The sequence below is a fragment of the Apteryx rowi genome, unplaced genomic scaffold (assembly GCF_003343035.1).
Source record: "Apteryx rowi isolate R43461 unplaced genomic scaffold, aptRow1 scaffold_47, whole genome shotgun sequence".
Taxonomy (NCBI): Eukaryota; Metazoa; Chordata; class Aves; order Apterygiformes; family Apterygidae; genus Apteryx; species Apteryx rowi.
The window spans coordinates 1,501,257-1,518,918 of record NW_020450727.1 but is presented as its reverse complement, the minus strand read 5'-3'; positions in this window follow the sequence as shown (position 1 = coordinate 1,518,918).

The window sequence follows — 17,662 nt, the reverse complement described above, 5'->3', positions numbered from 1 at the left end:
GCCCGGGCCTCCCGGCGTGCGGGACGGCAGCGTCGGGTGTGGGGTGCCCCAGGGTGCAGGCAGCAGTGCGRCGTGCAGGGGTGCGGAGCAGGAGTGCTGCGTGTGGGGTGCCTGGGCACCCTGGGGTGCAGGGGTGCGGGATGAGAGCATTGGGTGTGGGGTGCTCTAGGTTGCTGGGGCTGCAGGGGTGCAGGACAGGAGCGCTGGGTTTGGGGCAGGACTCCTGTATGCCCAGCAGTCCTGGGCACCCTGGGGTTCAGGGTGTGGGGTGCCCTAGAGTACAGGGCAGGAGTGCTGGGTGTGGGGTGCCTGGGGACCCTGGGGTCCAGGAGTGTGGGACGAGAGCACTGGGTGTGGGGTTCTGTTAGGTGCTGCGTGCGGGAGTGCTGGGTGCAGGACAAGAGAGCTGGGTGTAGGGTGCCGTAGGGTGCAGGGATGCAGGACGAAAGCTGGGTGTAGGGTGCAGGAGTGAGGGATGCAGGACGAGAGTGCAGTAGGGTGCCTTAGGGGTGCTGGGTGCAGCAGGGCATGACGGGGCTGGCTGTATGGGACTCCTGCTTCCCCCAGCCCCCAGTTTCCTGGGAGAGGTGCTGCTGCTGGCGTGGGTACTGTGGGGAGAACGGAGACAGACGCCCTTGGGCGGGAGCCGGAGGAGCCGGTGTCCTTGGGGCTGAGCGCGGTGTTGGCTGCCTCGCTGCGACAGCGCGTGCTAGCCCACAGCACGGCTCTCCCCGGCCCGCTGTCCCCCCAGATCGCTGTGCCCACGCATGCTAAGCGGCTGGCTGCGTGTGGCGACAACGGGTCTCGCCGTCTGTCTGGGACGGTTGGGACACCCTGGCACCCACTGCCTGATGCACCCCCCTGCTGCGCAGCATCTCCAGGTCCTTGGGGCAGGACCCCTGGGGACTGAGGGGCCATAAAGCCCACAGACCCACGGCTGGGCCCTGCAGGCACCTGCAGTGGCCTGGCAGGGGACCCCGAGCCCCCTTGAGCCTCGGGGCTCCTGGCCGGGCCGTGTCCTGCAGATGGAGCCATCTCCCTGCCTCAAAGCCCAGCGCAGCCCTGCTTCCTCCAGCGCAGGCGCTGGGCTGCAGGGAACCTGAGCCCCCCAGCACCCTGCCAAGGGGCACCCTGGCACGGCCCCACTGGCACCTGGAGCAGCCCTCGCCAGCACAGCCCGGCCCCACAGCTGCCCYATGGGGGGGCCTTGTATCCCTGAGGTCCTGGGGGCACCAGGCAGGTCTGTGAGGGGAGGTCAGGACCACTGTGAGTGGTAGCACGCTACCCCTCCTCTGCGCCTGTCCCAACCTGCTGCAAATACCTGGAATAGCAGCGGTGCTGGCGGCAGAGCTGGGCTCGCAGAGGGGGCCCCATGCACACATGCACAGGCACACACACGCACGCACACACACACACAGCCCTTGCCCCCCTTCACGCACCCCTGGCCCTCTCTGAGCTCCTCTATTTAAGAAAAGGGATTTTTGCACTCTGCAGGCATGTAGAAGCGGGTCCCCACCAGCCCCCTGGTGCATCCGAGGGGGGAGGCTGCTGATCAAACAGGCTCCTCTCCCTCTGCTGGTCCCACACAGGCCCCAGGTGTGAAAATCGAGGGATGTAGAAGGTAGGGCACAAATCCTAGGGAGGCATCTGAGAGACTTGGCGAGAAAACAGGCTAGTCCTGGCAGCCTGGGCTCGTCCTGGGCTATAGGGTMACAGCAGGACAGGGCTTGAACTCCCCCGTGGAGGGCTGGAGCTCGGCATGGTCGCTGTGGGGTGCATGGTGCCGGGTGCTCCAGCCTGGGGGGTGCTGCCTGCCTCGGGTCCCCGGGCAGCTCCGGTTCAGGGCCCCTTTGGGGGTCAACCCCCGTGGAGCCGTACCAGGGGGCAGAGCCCTGCAGGGGGCTGAGCTGGGCCAGCAGCACCCAGGTGGTGCTGTGCCCAGTGCTGAGCACGCTGTGCTGGTCCAGTGCGTGGGGTGTTTCTCGGAGACGCTCCTTCCTCTCAAGGTTGAATATGAGTCAGGTTTTGGAGCGACTTTAATTACTGCTGGATCGATAGGCTCGGCACGGCCAAGCAAAATCCAATCGCAGCCCCAGGGGCCTTCCTGCTCAGCCTGCTGCTGAGCGGCGCTGAGCGGCTGGGGGAGACACGCGCTCCCCGCGCTGCCGCCTTCCCCGCGGCTCGCCCGGCGCCCTACCTCCGCAGCAGGGACCCCTACTGCCGGCTGCCACGCGGGGCCAGCGTCCCAGCTCGCTCAGCCCTGGCGGGGGACCTCCTGGTGTCCCCCCACCCCACATCCCCCTCCTGGCGCCTCCGTGCATGAGGCTGGCAGCGCCAGGAGGGCAAGGCAGGCATGCAGGGAGCCCCTTGCAGCCTGCTGCTCTGATGCCCAGGGATGGGTGGGGGTCATTCACCGCCCACCCCGCGCGCCCCCCCTTCCCCGTCTTCTCTCCCTGGTGCTCGAGCCACCCCAGCTTGGCCAGACGCTGCATAAATAGCTGTTTGTGTCTCCGCTCGGCCCCTGCGTGGGAAATAATATCGGCTGATGGAACATAATGCCCTGCTTCACATGTTCAATTTTATCATTTTCCGAGGCAGGCAATCTTCGTTTAAAGCTGAATGGGCTGGGGAATGTTAATGAAGCGCCGGCGCTGCTCTGCACCGTGCTTTATCTCTTTGAGAATAATTTGGGTGAGCTCGGAAATAGAGTTCCCAGTCCCAATTCAAGCGGCGGCAGCACCGCGTGCCGATAAAAGTGTAATTCCTGGCCAGCGCGTGGCCCTGAATACATGACAACTTAACCCTTTGGGCCCCGCCGGGACAGCGCTGCCCAGGAGCCGCCTGCCAGCCTGCCCGGGGCCCCGGCTGCGCGGCGTGCCCAGCACCAGCCTCCGCGCAGGGTCTGTCCTTCCTGGTGACATCCAGCTCGAGCCGCCACATCCTGCCCCAGCCCTGGCAAGGCTGGCGGTGGGAGCCAAAGGGAGCAGAGATAAGAGGGCAGGTGTGGAGCCCGAGGAGATTGGTCTCCCAGGACAGGCAGGACCCCCCAGGCAGCTCTCCAGCCATGTCAGCCCACAGAGCTGCCCAGGGACAGGGTCTCTGCTGAGACAGGGTGTCCTGGGTGCTGGGATGCCCTGGGTCCAGGGATGCCCTGGGTGCTGGGATGCCCTGGGTKCTGGGGTCAGGGAGCGACGTCCCTGAGGCGCTGGAGACTGTGGTGGGCTCGCAGCAAACATCCAGACACGCGGTGGGGAGCGCGGGAGCTTTGGGCTGCGTGGCCTGGCCTGGGCACCCACAGCTGGGCACCTCTGCACAGCCCCAGGGTGCCAGGGAGCAGGGCTGCCATGACGGCTGGGTGCTGCCTGCCTTTCAAGTCCATGTCAGAGCTGGAGGATGAGGAAGGGTGAGGAGGAAGGTGAGGGAGGGCGAGGAGGGCCCTGCCCTCCCTGTCCTGTGTGCAGCACCCTTGGATGCAGCRGCCAGGTGTGCTGGGGCAGCACAGCACCCTTGCCCTGACCCCTCCAGGCACGGCCAAGCTGCCGCACGTCCTGGGCCATCCCACCCCAAAGGTGCTAAGAGAAGGACACCTGGCCCAGCAGGTGGTCGCAGCAGTGGGGCAGCGCAGCACCTCAGATGCCAGCTCCCCATGGGTGCCAGGCCCCTCAGGTGGGGCAGCGAGTGGGTGCTGTGGACAGCCCCTTCCCCTGGGAACGAGCCAGGTAGGCATGTTAATCAGGGCTGTGAGAGCCGGGATTAATGTGCACTCCAAGGCTCTCCAGTCCCAGCTGTGATCCAGCCCTCTGCTCTCAGCCAGAGCCGCCTCCACGCACTGAATTATCAGCCTGAGTAATTAAGTGGAGAGCTTTGTTTTAATGCAGACATCTGATGCCTTCGCACCGCGGAGCACAACAACTGTCGCGGGTGTTTATGCTCCGTGCAGCACATCTGGCTCACGGGGAGAAAATCCATCGCTGCTGCTGTGTGAGATTAAAGGGAACGCAGCGCGGGCGCAGGGAGAGCAGGAACCGCTCGCAGGCRGCAGCGCGGCAGGGCAGGCATCGCCCGGGAGCACCACCCAGCCGCACCRCCGCCTCCTTAACCCCTGTGGCAGGAGGCCATGGTCCAGGGCTGCAAGCACCCATCGTGGCTGGTGCCAGGGCACAGGTGGGGCRGCCAAACCCTGCGCGGAGCCAGCCAGGGAGATGGAGGGCCACGCAGGTGCTGTGCAGAGCTGGACAGGGAGCTGATGCTGCCTCTGGCTCGCTGCAGGCCTGCCTGTGCACATGTGTGTGGCGAAGAGGGTGCCTGCGTGTGTAAGCAGGAGTCTGTGTTCATGCATGTGCGAGTCCTGAGCCATCACCACGAAGCCATGTGCACGCTGGGTCCAGGTGATGCTCTCCAGAACGGGGCAAATGCAGGGCACGGACCATCTTCCCTGCCGCTGTGTCCTGCCACCCCGAAGGACTTCCCCTGCACCGGGAGGGTTTTGGTGGCTGCTTGCCATGAYGCAAGCCGACGCAGACAGAACGGGACCGGCTGCAGCCCTGTGGGCAGGCGAGGACCAGGGAGCAGCCRTGCTGCCTTGCATGGGGGCTCTCTGCTGCTCCGCTCTCCTGCGGAGCTGGGCTGCAGCAGGATGCGCTCCCCAAGCTTATGGTTTGGTTTCACACTTGTCCATCCTTGCACATGTTTTGAAACTCACATTATTTTTATTGAAATCTCCCTGGTTTTATGCTGAGCTGCAACAAGAGCATTTTCCTGACCCCTGCCTGCCCACCACCCTGCACATACCTGCACCCTGGCACCCCCCCCTTCCTCTCCTCCCGTCTCTCTCCAGCCCCAGGTTTCCCCAGCCCCTGGAGCGCCCGGTTCCATCCCCATCACTTCACTGCTGCCTGCTGACCTCCCAACAGGACTCACCCGCCCAGAGAACCACCAGCGTGCCTTGCTCATCAGAGCACAAGGCTTGAGAACGTGCTGTGCAATGAAGGATAATTACAGGCTGGGAGATAAATGGAAATAGGACAAAATAAAACATAGCCTTATCAGAGGAAGATGGTGCCTGATGCACCTGATACCTTCTGCTGATAAGAGAGCTGGTTTTCGGAAGAAGACGAATGCAGATCTCGGCTGTCTGGGCCTGGGAAGAACAGAGACGGTGCCACACAGGAAATTATTACTTTGCACAAATTAAGGGATTATCATGAGCACAAGGAGGTGGCAAGAGGCTGGTGAGGGAAGAAGCAGGGCTGCAGGGAAAGAAGAGATACCAGGGAGGAGAGAGACTATTTCTGGCATCACTGGGGACGTGCCTCATTTCATAACTTCCTCTTTCACCCCAAAAGTGGGGGCGCCGGGAGGAATCTGCTGATGCCACAAGGATACGAATCACCCTCAGTTTGGGAAAGGCCTCAAAAAGGGTGAGATCCAACAGCACAGATCGAGAATGCATGAGCCTGGGGATGGAAGGAGGAGCGTGATGCCGGCTATCATCATCCTGGACAGGACACACACTGCCCTGCCCACCACGGCCACCACCACGGCCACCACCCTCATCTGCGGGATCCCGGCAGGCTGCCGGCCCCGGGTCCCCCAGCTCTCCCTGTTGCTCCAAGTGTGGGAAGCCGGGAGTCCTAATTAGTGTCTGAACAGATTGTGATGAAGACGAGTAGAGGCTGCCCAGGCACAGGCATCTTTGCTAAGAATCTCCTGGACACCCAAAATGCGGTTGCTCCAGGGCATGGAGGAACCAGGTCAGTGGACAAGTTACCAGAAAAACTTCCAGCATGACTGGACACATGCAAAAAAGGGTAAGTTTCACGTACATTAAAATGCCCTAAAGCTCCAGCTGGGGAGATGGTCTGGAAGCAGGGATGTGCCACAGTGCCTTGCACCCTGGCAGCAATTGGATGGGAAGTTTGGCTAGAAATCAAGCTCACAGGTGTATTCCTGGAGCCTTTTCTCTCTGCCTAGCCCCTGAACCGTTGATGCTTTGCTAATGGCATCCATTTGGGCTGCCTGAACGGTCTCACAGACATTTAGTGCTTTACTGAGCAGCTCAGCCAGGGACTCCATGGATTGCACTGGGTAGTAGCTGGCTGGTGTTCAGGCGAGGAGCAGTGGCCTGTGCTGAGGCTGTGCCCCATTGCAACCTTCCCGAGCGCATCGCTCCAACACCCCCAGCATCCGCTGCAAGCCGTGCACAGCGCTGCCTGCCTTCCCGGCTGGGCACTGGGGCGAGCTGTGCCTTTGCGATCCCGCTCTCGGCCAGCTTGCCCCGGTGTCTCGGGGCTCCTGGGGACCCCATCGCTTTGTGGGTGCTGCTTGCACGAGGGCTCCCTCGCCTGCTGCCCCATGGCAGAGCAAGGCATGCGGGGAAGCTGCGCCAGGGCAGTTTTTATGAGAAACCCTGACTTTCCCCTTGGTTTCCTCCACACGTGCGGAGCCTGATGGGTTCCTCCCAGGGGCCCTGTTTCGCCTGTTTGCTGGCCGCACAGCGAGTTGCATCGCAAGGCGCCTGGCAGTCGACCTGTTGGGATTTGTGTTCAATCAGAGGCCGGCAGCGGGACAGCCTGCGGCAGTTTTCGGCTGCTGCTTTCTTGCAGAAGCGTGTGATCTCCTCTGAACTTCGGGAGAGTGTGAAGGGGCTGCCGGGGCTGGACGGGACAGCGGGAGCAACTCCTCGGTGAAGGTAAAGGCTCAGGACTGGAGAATAACATTTAACTGTGATCCCTCCTGGTGTGAGCATCAAAGAAACCATGTTGGGAGAAGCTGTTTTTGAGCAGAAACGCTCCATGTGGTTTCCAGRAGAGAATGCACTCTCTGGTCTGCTCCCCTGCTGAGAAAGACATGTCTAAATTTGGCCTGGGATCTCTGACCCTGCACTGATCTGGCTGAGGAGCAAATGCCRTTCCGGCTGAGTAAAGCTGCCTTGCTGAGCCGCTGTGTGGCCAGGCTCCCCTCGGAGAGGGGCAGTCCCACGTGGCGCAGGTCTGCTCTTGCCAGGCCACCTCCGGGCAGCGAGCTGGGACCTCGCACTGTGCAAACGCTGCTCTGGGGCAACCCAGGCTGGGGACAGGGACAGGGACAGTCAAGAGCCTTTGGCAAAATCCAGTGGCAGAAACAAAGCTGGAGAAGCTCGAATGAGAGACACAAAATTACCCCGCTCTCAGCCAGCCCAGGGTAATTTGAGATTGAGTGGGTAACTCTAGACGGAGCAGCGGGGGACGCACAGCCACCCCTGGGCAAGCAGCCTGATTTATTGCCTGTGTGGAGCCAAAATTGCTGCCCATGCTGGGCAGAGGCGCAGGACCAAATCCCCCGCATGGAGATGCTAGTGGCAGAAGATCAGAAAAGCCATGCAAAGGAGACGCATGAGAACAGCTTGAGACATCCCAGCCAGTCGTGCCCGGCCAGACACAACGGCTGCCCACACAAGATGTGGTTTCCCAGCAAGGGATCCGCAGGCAGGGCCCAAACCAGAAGCGACATCTCCCAAAACCGCAGGGACTGCGCACAGGCTGGGGCTGCAGGTCTGGATCAGACCCGGGTGCTCCTGGCACAGACCCACAGCGCTGCCCTCCTGGGAGTCGGGTAAGGGAGCGGGAGCTGCGGTGTGGCCGCCCCAGGTGGGAGAAGGGGGCTGCCCGGCCAGCGCCGTGCACACTCGTGCCATGCCAAGCTACCGCGCTGCTCCTCYGCCCCGCTGCCCTCCCGCGCCGCCGCCCCGGGGCACTGCGCAGCACCCGGCCCAAGTGAGGGATGGCCAGCCACGCCAACTGGAATTAATTCCACGAGACACTATATCAAACGCTTTAATAAAAGCCAGATATATCACACCTCTTGTCTCCTCTCCATCGATTCATTTAGCAATTTTACCCAAAAAAGGCAATCAAGTCGGACTGGGCAGATTTATTCTGTGCGAGCTCTGAGCACATCTTTATTGCTCCCCGTTCCCCTGCCCTCGAGGTCTTCAGAAGCATTTTTCTCTTAATATTTGTTCTATTATTTTACTAGGGATGAAGCTCTGTTGATGGGCAGTAATTGCCTGGACTGCCCTGCCTTCCTCTGATAAAGATTGGTACCTTACTGGCTCCCACCTCCCCCAGCCCTACTCTCCTGTCCTTCTGCAGCAACATTATTGACTAGGAAACTTCATTAACGATCCCCTTAATGACTGCAGCCGTGCCAGCCCAGCCCGCGACGCTAACCTCTCCTGTGGTTTCCCTCGGCACTGGTTTGCAGGAGGAGGTGTTGCAGGATGTTCCCTGCGTCTCCGGGGCTGTTTGGGTGCCGGAGTCACTTTTAAATCCCTGCTGACTCCCCGCCTGGTCCCCTCGTGGAGTGATGTGTCCCCCCGTGGGCTCTCATCCCCCTGCCTCTCCCCCGGCCTTGCCGCTCAGCCCCCATTTCCCTGCCCACCCCCCGGACCCCCTGACCGGCCCCGTCTGCCAGGCAGGGCAGGGGAGGCGCAGGCTGGCCGGTCCCTGGTGGCAGACAGGTTTTGGGAGGTCCCAGGAGCATGAGGAGCCGGTGTGGTCCTCGGGGCTGCCTGGCAGCCCAACGCTGCTCCTCCGGCTGACACTTTGCTCTGCCGCCCATGATCCCAGCTCCCTGAGCCTTGCAAGCCAGGCTGGCACTGAGCCAAGCATGATGCCCGGATTAGGCACTGCCTCCTACAAATGAGCTGTTAATTATCATAATCTGGTAATTGAGAAAAATCTAATTATGCAAAGCTAATGGATTTAGAGCTGTGCTGGGGAGCACAGGCCATGGGAGCACAGCTGGGCAGGGCCAGCATCACAGGCTCATGGCTACAGACTCTGTGGCCCCCCAGCAGTGCCTTTCACTCTGCGCCAGGACCTCGCTGGGCACGAGGCCAGGTCTAAACATCCGCAAGAAGACCCCAGCCCTCTCGCCTCCCTCCAGCCCCGCTGAGCCTGGGCACCACCGTCCTGATTTCCCCTTGCCACCTTCTTGCTCTGTTTTCCCTATCTCCCCTTCCTGGGAGCTCCTGCACCCATCATGGGAAGCAGGGCTGGAGGACACATGCCCACCTTTCCCTTGGGCATCCTGCCTGATCCCGACTTGTCCTCCCCGGCCCTGCTGCCCTGGCAGCACCCCGGCCCCGGCAGGCATGGCTCTGATCTGTGCGTTTGCTCTGCGCTCCCCCCACCAGCGTAGCAGCATTGCTGGACCTGGCCAGGCAGAGGATGTGTGCGTGGCAAGCCTGGAAGGGAAAGGCAATATCTTTTACTAGACCAACTGAGACCGTTCGGAAAGGGAGATAAGCTTTTGGGCATGCAGATGCTTCTCTCAGTGCTCACAGGCAGCTCTGTTTTCCTCAACTATATCCCTGGCCTCATAAAAGATATTGCCTCTTCCCGCATGCCAGGGGGGTGAGGGATGCTGGGCTGTGCCAACCCCAGCCCCACGCCAGCACTCCCAGCCTCGTGGTGCCGGCCGTGCCGGAGAGCCTGGCAGCCTGCACGCAGCAGCAGTAGCCGCGGACCAGCTCCGCGGCCGGCGCGTGGGCGACGCCAGCTGCCCCAGCGGCAAGAGTTCCTGCCCGGGCTCTGCATCGCAGCCCATACAGTGCCCCTGCCAGCCCTCGCTGCCTCCCTGGCACCCTGCCCATCGCAGCCCCTGTGCTCRCGGGCCCCTTGGCCCACTGCTGGCTTTGGGGAGCCCAGAGGAGGCGGTTGGCACCGAAGTCACAGGAGTTGTGACAAGATTGACACTTGGTGCCTTGGCTCCTTGGCCAGCCTCAGGTCTTCTAGCCGTGCTCCCCTGAGGCTGGTGCAGAGCTTAGTGGTCCCGGGGTCCCTGTACAGCCCCAGATGCCCATGACAAAATGCACGAAGAGCCWTTGCTGCCAGGGGCATATCTGTCTGCGCACCTCTCCAAGGCCTGGGAGCTCTCCCCTGCCCTGGCAGTGGGACTCGAGGAGTTTGCCYGACTCTCCTTCTCCAGGGAGCCCACACTAAGTGCAAGGAGATGGTTGAGGCAAGCAGGGCTCCAGCTAATTGCCTGAACCCCCAGGAGACATGAGCTGAGAGCGCCCTGCAGGTGGGTTTTAGCCTCTGGCTCGAGCTCCTGCAGGATGCGGCGATAGCTAAGTATTTCTGTGGTCTCGGCACTTAGCATGCTTCCCGTTCCCCCACTCAGGGCAGGATGCAGGCAGGAGCACGAATGCTCTGATCCCGCCCCATGGCTCTCCTCCCCGTGCACAGCCTGCCCGCATTGCCCTGCCGAGCTGCCTGCCCAGCGCTGCACCTGGTCCCAGCTCCTCGCACCCCCGGAGGGGCCCTTGCTGCCCCCCAGACCTTCTCCGAGGCCTCCGGCTCACTTGCAAGCAGAGAGGCAGAGCAGCACAGTGGCATGTGGCTTGAAGAGCCTCGGAGGATGCCCCCGCACCACTGGGCCACCCCCAGGCTGTCAGCAGCCCATCACCTTGACAGCTGTCCTGCTGGGCGCCCAGTGTGTGATCCCTACCATGCTGAAACGGTGGTCTTGCCGGCCGCGGATGCTGCCCCTCAGCAGCGTCCGTGCACCCTGGAGGAGTTTGCCAGCCGCTCCACGCTCCACGGCATCCAGCACATCTTCCGGCACGAGCGCTACAGCGCCCGCAACCTGCTCTGGCTGCTGGCCTTCCTGGGCTCGCTCGCCCTCCTCATGCACGTCTATGCCAAGTGTGTGGGCTTGTACTTCCAGTACCCCTACAGCATCCAGCTGGAGGAGGAGACCACGCGCGGCATGGCCTTCCCTGCCATCACACTCTGCAACCTCAACCCGGCCCGCTTCTYGCAGCTCTCCAGCCACGACCTGTACTGGGCAGGGGAGCTCCTGGGCCTCCTGGACGGGGCCGGCCGCATCCTGGCACCGGACAACGTGGACCGGAGCATCCTGGATGCCCTGCAGAGGAAGATGGCCCTGAGYGAGGAGGAGAGGAGTCGGCCGTTTGACTTTGTTGAGTTCTACGCGCGCGTGGGCCACCAGATGGACCTGGGCGAGATGCTCGTCAGCTGCAAGTTTGTGGATGAGGAGTGCAATGGCAGCGACTTCCAGACGGTGAGTGTCCAATTTGCGGCAGAACGTTACGTGGGGCAGGGCTGGCTGGGCACGACCCCCTGGCTGCTGGGATCCGCCGCACTGGGGCACCTCCGTCAGCTGGGGTGGCTGCCTCCTGGTGACTGGCGATCAGGGAAGGGAAAAGCTGCCACGAGCCAGTTTTTCCAGRCAGAGGCACGGCCCTGGCTCTGATGCTGCCTGGTTTGATGTGGGGTTTGGCAAGACTGGGGCTGAGCCCCTTGGCAGAGCAGGAGTGAAGCAGGAGAGGTTGGAAGTGCTCTGGCAGGGCTTGTGCCATGAAGCTGGGCCGAAATGTGCAGAGAAAAGGTGGGGCAGGGGAGCAGAGCCCCAGGAGCCGCCAAGCCTGGCTCAGCTCCCCGAGGAGACATGCTGGGACCCACAGCCTTGCTCCAGCCCTACCGAGGAGCTGCACCCCAGAGGTCTGGCTCCTTACTCCTCCCTGTGGGTTTGGGGGAAGGCTGGCTCCTGGGGGTCTGGAGAGGGAAGGAAAGCAAGGAAGTGTCTGGGGGGCTTTGGAAGGGAGCAAAGGACATCCCGTCCTAGCAGGGCTCCGTCCGGGGGAGCGAGCACGGAGCAGGGTACATTGTGCATCCCGGCAAGGGTGTGGAGGCGAGCAGAGGAGCACTGGGAGGCACATCCAGGTCCTGCCCTCCACAGCCAGCAAACACGGCTCCTGTGACGCCTGTGGGTACCTGGCACAGGGAGGCTGGATGAGCTCTTAGCGTTATCAGAGCTGGACAAATTATAAGAGCTCGTGAAAGTCCCAGMAATGGCTGCTGCACAAGCACCAGTGCCAGCGGTGCTCAGCACGGGCTAGTGGGAGCCCAGCGTGGCCAGGGTGAGGCAGAGAGATACAGGGCTCACGGGGAGCCGCAGCCCTGGCACAGGGGTCCAGGATGCCACTCGCGCCCCCCTGGGGTGGGGGAGCCGGCACGTCGGGGGCAGTGGCAGGCAGGACTGTGCAGGGCCGGTGCCRCATGCCGGGAGCCAACACCCTGGGCTGGGCCGTGCTGCCGGCTGGTGGGCAGCCTGGCAGGCTCTGCTGCCCTGCATCTCCGCAGGTGCCAGCCCCGCCGCGGCCGAGCGGGCGCCCACCTCCGCCGCGCCGGGCTCTCCTGGCTGGCAGCTGCTCCTAGCCTGGCAGCTGCAGAGCTGCACGTAGAGAGGGTCCCTAATTCAGCGTGACGGCTCTGCTCATCGCGCTAATGAGAACAAAGTGAGGCTGCCGCGCCGTGCTCTGCAACCAGGTGCTGGGCAGCTGCTGGGAGTCACAGCCGGGCCGCCGGGAGACTGCCGTGGGGAAGGGCGACCCCCTACAAGCTGCCAGGCCTGGCAGCCACTTAGGCAGCAAGCTCAGGCTGACGGCGGCGATGCTCCAGGGTGGCCCCTGCCGCAGCCCAGCTCGTGACACGGGTGCCACCCTCCATCCTGAGGTGCAGCGCACCTTGCTGCTGGGCGGTTGCACCACCTCCCTGTCCCCTCAGCCTCYGAGTCCCCGTGCTCAGACCGGCGCYGCAGGGCTTGGGCACACGTCACCCTGGCAGGGTCCGGGGATGCAGGCAGGGCAGAGACGATGTCCATGCTTGAGCCATCTCCACCCCTCCTCTCCTCTTTGCTCCTGAGTCAACAGAGTGAGGATTACTGGGTTGTAAACAAGGGGATCAATGGTGCTGATGGGAACATTTCCTGTTAATAGCTGCGGCCTGTAAAACACAGAGAAGGGGGAGGATGGGGAGGCTCTGCTTTCAGACCTGTTAACCCTTGCCACCTGAAGCCGTGCTCCGGCTTTTCCAGGGAGGGGGATGCTCAGGCTTGCTGGGGCTGAGCCGGGCACGCCAGGGCTGGGTGCTGCGCTGCAGCCGGGGTGCAGGCTCTGCCCGAGGAGCAGCAGAGCCAGCGCCTGGCCCCTTGGGCACGCAGCAAGGTGAATGTCTGCTCTCAGCGGTGGGATGCTGAGCTGGCAATGCCGGAGGAGGAGTGCTGGCCTCTGTGATTGCAGGGCAGCTCTCTGTCACTGCTCAGAAGTGGCTGTGAAAGAGGCAAATGCCATCCCAGTGCAGAGCTCCCAGTGCAGATGGGAAATGTTAATGCCGTTGTACAAGGCATGGAGAGCAGCGTGGTCAGCCCTGGTCTCCAGGCTCTGCGAAACTGGATTCAAAGCAGTGCCGGTGCACAGGGAGGTGGCAGGGTCCACCAGGCGAATGGGGAGGCTGACTTGAGCCGCGTAGTTTGTTCTGCCTAGCAAAGCACAGCCTGGCATGTCACGGTACCAAGGGGTGGGGAAAAACAGCAGTAGCAAAAAAACTGCTTAAGCTACAGGATACCACAGAGCAACATGGGACAAACAGCCCATGAAGACTGCAMAGCTGGAAGGAGGGAGGGGGAGTTATCCATGCGAGTGCAGGTTTGAGYGCCAAAGTCCCGAAAGACACTGAACCAGGGCTGGGAGGGTGCTTGCTCAGCTCCGATGCCGCAGCGTGTGTCAGAAAAGGCGCTGCCTTGCAGGCTGGGAGGGCTCCGGTTCCTGCCGTCAGGCTTGCGGGGAGCAGAGGAGCTGCTCCATGCAGCCGCGGTATCCTCTAAGTGAGGCGACTCCTGCGCAGGGCAAAGCGGTGCTGCGAGCCGCTCCCTGTGCCAAGGACTCCCCATCGCCGCCACTGTCCCCCGGTGCTGTCCCTGCACACACACACGGCCGTGCCATCGCATGCCATGTGCGTTGTCCTGCCGTGCCGGAGCAGGACAGCTAGCAGCAAGCGCCGGAGGCTCATGGGAATCTCCACGTCTCTCTGCAGGCATGGCCTGGCCCCGGTGCCCGCCACTCACCCTGCTCGGGGCTCTCAGGTAAATGTCAGTCTATTTTTATCTGCTCCCCACACGGGGCGGTTGTTCCTTCCATTCAGATGAGCAGATTTACCTCAATTTCCCACCCTGCTGGGGAGCAGGTTAATTTCCCTGAAATTAACCTTTCCTGCTTCCTGGAACAGCCCTCTCCGGGGCTGGGCAGCGTGGGATCAAGGACTAATCCTCCCAAAATGAGCCAGGCTGCAGCAGGCTGTCAGTGTCGCAGCGCAGAGGCTCCCGAGAGCTCCCTTGCCAGGCAGGGGAAGGCCAGCTCCCGCGTCTGGGCTGGGCAGGCGCTGCCTCCTCCCAGCGGCTCTGCCGGAGGATGCACAGGGCTGCATTGGTCACGGAGGGGTGGAGAAGCCAGCRACGACTCCCCTTTGCATGGTGCATGGCGAGACTTTGCGGAGCTGCCAGGCCGTGGCATGCCTTCCAAGCTGAGACCCAGCCCGCTCGTCCCGTGCAGGGCTGAGCACCGGTCTGTTTGCCACAGAACCAGGGTAGGAGCAACACTTGCCCTCTCCAGGCACCCACTTGCCCTGCATTTGCTTGCCGGCACAGTGTGCATCCAGACCAGGACCTGACGAGAGGAAACAGCATGGGCAATGGGGCTCCAAGCAAAACGCCTCCGTTCGGCACAGTCTTGTCTGATCGTATTCGTTTCCAGTGAGGTTCCCATCCAGCGGCTCCGACAAACCACCGAGGGGCTGGCGTGGCAGGCCGGGCCACGCGCTGAGTGATGGTGTGTGTAATAGCAGGGCTGCTGCGAGGGAGCGCGGCCGGCGGATAATAGCAGCCTTGGAGTTCATCAATAACCCGCGCCCTGATGGATGCGGCTCTCCCCACTCCCGGCACAGCCCTGCGATTAGTTACATTCATGCTGCCAGTCTACCCGGCTCCGCCATCGTAGCGCCTGGGACTCCGTGTGCCGCTGCCCTGCGGGGAGCTGGGGCTGACCGAGGGCGGTGGGGGGTCCAAACCCATACTGGGGTCCAAACCCCTCTGGGTTTTTTGGCAGGATCAGGAGGGTTGCTGCCACTCACACCCCCTGTGCCGTGCATGGTGTGCGCCCATGGCGCTGAGTCCTGGGGCTGATGGGTGCAACCCGGGCATGGGGCAATGCTGCAGCCAGGTCCAGACAGTGGGCACGGCGGTGCCAGGAGCCCTTTGGCGCTGGTGCTTCGGGTGGGCAGTGCTCTGTGCACACACGCAGACCATGCAGATGGGCATTTTCACCTCCACGCAGGCAGTTTGCAAAATCCTCCTCCAACATGGCAACAACAGGAGGAACTCAAAGGCATGGATGCAAGTGCTTATCCACTCCCTCCAGCCCTGCTCCCTCTTGGGGGGACCCCTGAGGACCCCCTCACACAGCACCCAGGCAATGGAGCGCTGCGGGCTGGTGGGCCGTGTAAAGAGATATTTCTGTGCTCAGGCTGGTCCCTTGGCCCTCCTCTCCTGGCTTCCCCCGTCCTTAGCCTCTCCTGAATTGCACCAAGGTGCATGTCAGCCGGGCGCCAGGGCCTTCACTCTGACCTTCGAGCCTCAGACAATAGTGGATTTTTTAATGTTCTATTAATAGTTTTACTCCCTTAAATTATTGATCCAAATTTACAGCCAGAGCTGCCAGCTTAACAATGGGCTTTCTTGTGAATCAATCTTGCATCCCACACAGAGAAGGACGGGGGGGAGAGTAGCAGGTAAGGGCTGAGGGGGCACGGCGCAGCAAGGCTGGGGACGGGGGTGCCACAGTGCCGAGCTGTCCTGGGCACCCTGCCCACCGCCTCCTGTGCCAGGCCATCTCAGACCGATGCTATCAGTGTCTTTCCCCCAAGAACACCGAGCCCAGGCATTTCCTTCCCGGCTGGGATGTGTCTGCAGGCCCTGGGAAGCCCCGAGGTCGGCGCAAGGCAGGRCACTGGCGGGAACGACACCGCTACCTCTGCCACTCAGTCGCAGCCTGGCTCCTCACACCCAGCCGCCTGCGGGAACATCTGTGCTTGAGTTCACATTGGTGAATTATTTAAAGCTGCCCTGGGTGCCGTGGAAAGATGACAAAGTCGGAAATGGGGATGGATGGCAAGCTGGGGCTGGGAGATATCTCCTTGYGGGGCAGGCCACTCTCCAGACAGGTCCCTTTGCAGCCTGGTGCGCTCGTGCCCCTCGCCGAGCTGGCTTGCAGGGGGCAGAGCATGCCCACCCTGGCTTTGGGGGGCTGCAGTGTGCCAGCCCCCAGCCCTGATCCAAGCCCTGGAGAGGAGCTGGCCTGGGTCTGCGACACCCAGGAGCACCCGGGAGCTGGTGGGGGCGATGCACTGAGGCAGGAGAGGCGCCTGTCGCCCCTCCTGCGAGCAGCCGGGGTGGCCCGCCAGGGTGCTGCTGGGCAAGGTCTCTGCAGAGACGCCRGTGGGCAAGGAGGTGATGCAGGCGGGAGGCGGCAGGGCCGGACAAGGTGCCCCCTCGGCGGAGGGCTGGCGCGGGCGGCGAGGAGGGGAGGGGGGCGCRCAGGTGGGGGAGCCCCGGGCACTCTCGACGCTGATTGCGGATCCGCCTGGCAGGGGATGCGGAACCTGCCGAAATAGCGGATTTAATTATCTCCGCGGAGCAGCAGGAAACCAACAAGCAGGGAGGGGGTGCGGGTGGCTGGKGCTGGGGCGTCTTGCCGGGGGGGCAGGAAGGGCTCGTTTTGGCAGGGCTGTGCCCCACACAGCCTCCAGCCTGGGGCTCCCCACAGCACCCACACCCTGCTCCCACTCCAGGAGCACCCCTCCTGCCTCCCCTCCAGGAGGGAGATGGCCCCGGGCAGCAGAGTGGCCCCCCACCAGGGTCCCCATGCAGCGCTGGGGGCCCCCTCGGCAGTGCCCCCCTGCTGTGGCTCCCTCCCCGGCCCCAGGCCTGCTCAGTATGCTGCACGCTCCCTCTGGGCACTGGGCAGGAACTCTTCATTTCACACATCGTTTCCTGCTGCTGCTGCAGAGCCACCCGCAGTCCCCATCCCCATCCCCTCCCTGTCCCCCCGAGCTGCCCCCATCCCCATCCCCTCGCTGGCCCCTCAGTGCACCTGGGAACTCCCCCGTGCATACTACTGTCTGTGTGCATACGGCCATCTGTGTGCGTACAGCCGTGCACGTGCATACGGCCATGCCTGTGCCCTTGGCACTGCCCCTGGCACCACTCTCTGTCCCCTGTCGCTACCTGCCATCCCCATCCCCTTGGCCCCCCGGCCATCCCCCTGCCCACAGCTCCTCCAGCCTCCCTCTGCCCCCCTGCCCACCCGGCCCCCCTCCATGCCATGGGGCGCTCCCCAGTGCCACCCAGCCGAGTCCCCCTTGCCAGCTCTGCTTGCCTGGCAGACCCAGCCCTTTTCCAAGCAGCGGGCCCCCGGCACCCCATTTCCTCCGACTCCGCTCATTTCTCATCAGAAGGGTTTCGGGTGTCCCACCTCCTGCCTGCCAGGTCCCAGTCCCCGGTGTTTCCAGTGACCATCAGTGCCCGGCGGTGAACCCCGCGGCACTGCGCGTGCTGCCCGCCAGCCTGGCTGCCCCGCTCAGGGCCAGCGCTGCCCCGGCCCCCCGGCCCTTCCCGCAGACCCCCTCCCTCCCGCCCCGCCGGCTCCGGCTCCGGCTCCGGCTCCGGCTCCCTCGCGCGCGCTGGGAGCCCTCAGCACTCGCGTCCCACACGAGCCCGCTGCTGTGCTTGCCTCGCCCCGCCGGCACGGCCGCTGGCACCG